Source organism: Pteropus alecto, unplaced genomic scaffold (genome assembly GCF_000325575.1).
Source record: "Pteropus alecto unplaced genomic scaffold, ASM32557v1 scaffold7, whole genome shotgun sequence".
Lineage (NCBI taxonomy): Eukaryota > Metazoa > Chordata > Mammalia > Chiroptera > Pteropodidae > Pteropus > Pteropus alecto.
The window spans coordinates 60,045,844-60,047,606 of record NW_006494614.1 but is presented as its reverse complement, the minus strand read 5'-3'; positions in this window follow the sequence as shown (position 1 = coordinate 60,047,606).

Sequence of the window (1,763 nt, the reverse complement as noted above, 5' to 3'; positions counted from 1 at the left end):
GATTTTCTCATCAGCAAAGTGAGGAACACAAAACTTTCCTCATGGGATCATTGTCGGATTAATGTCTTCACCACGGTGATTTTTATTACCCCAAATCCAGCTCCATGGCACCTCCTCAGGGAAGCCCACCCTGATTCCACCTGGGTGAACACTCCAAAAATAACTAAAACATTCTATATTTTCTATGATAAGAACATAATAACATAAAATAACATATTCGTAAATTGTGTTATGTATTAGTCACATTTTAGACTATTTTCTTATACTTTAAACTGTAAGCACATATATATACATATACACACACACACAGACACACACACACACAATGTACTACTTTTTTTAAACCTCAGCTGTATCCCAACCCCATTGCTAGTTCCTGAAGGAAAATGACCTTATTCTTCTGGTAGTCCTGGAGCATGCTGATGCCCGCCTGGCACATAGTAGGTGCTCATTAAATGTAAGTTGACTCCCTTTCTCCTCTGGCCCCAGCGCACTCAGAGACCAATCGTTCCTAGGTACAGGGTTGGACAGTTGGTCTAGCGCCTTCTTTATCACTCTCTCCTTGGGAAGGAGGCGTCACTTGGAAAGTGGTAACAAAGTTTCTAACTTCTCTCTTTTGGGGCCCCCGGGCAGGAGGTGGGGTAGGCAGGGATGGAGGGAGCATGACTTTCAGTGTGTCTCTGAGCCACTGGATTGATGGTCTTCCTCCCTGTGCACCCCTTACTTTTGCCCTCATAGTTGCTGAGGGCAGACTCGCCCCACTGCTCCCTGAGCAATCTGTGCAGATATCTAAATACGGGAGAAAAGAGAGCGTCACAGTCACTTCTCGTGATGTTAAAAAAATGGCTTAATGAGTAAGAAGACCCTTGTCTCAAATATGAGGAGAGGTGAGATGCTTTAGGGGATCAGAGCATTTCTGGCACTGTGGCTGGAGAGAGCCTAGCGGCACGCTACACACAGGAACGCACAGCGCAAATTTAAGGAAAAAATCCTCACTCAGGGTCTTCCAGAACTATTCGTGCAATTTTCAGCTTTGATAAGGTCATAAGAGGTTGTACAACTTGCAAAGAAACACCATTTAAAAGCTTATTTAAATTTCTTTTATGTTTAGTGAATTTCAAATAATATTTAAAATCCGTTCCTGTAAAATTTAAATGGAAAATTTTGGTTCCTTCTCTTTTTTCTTTAATGGGTAGGACCCGTCCTATGGGTACACCTCCCTGAGTTTATTCCTCATCCGGAAAATGAGAGAATGGACAGTGATAAGCACACCGCTGCCACGTGCAAAGTACGTCTGCATATACTGCATTTGATTCTCACAGGAACCATCTAGGGTAGGGGATGATTTCCTTCCCATTTTATAGATGAAAACATTGAGGCTCAGAACATGATTTGGTGAAAGGCATACAGTCAGTTGTGAGGGAGGCAGAACCCACTGCACTGTAACATTTCACTGCCCATCAGAGGGGTCCTCCCCTCTTCCTTGGAGTTGCCTCTGAATCTAGTCCTGGGCTGCTCGTAGGATCCTCCTAGCACCAGAGGAACTGTCCAGATGTGATGTCCTAGAGCTGGGGCCGCCCCTCCCTGTTTGCATAAGAGGGGGCAGGGGTCCTCCAGACTAGGTGGGAGAGCTGCGGACATGGAGGTTGGACTCCCACCCCACTGAGCACACAGAGTGTGGACCAGCCCATCTCAGGCAGCGGGGGTGGGAGGCGGGTGGTACCCTGCCTGCATCTTCCTTCCAGCCTGCTGCTCGGGGCCTG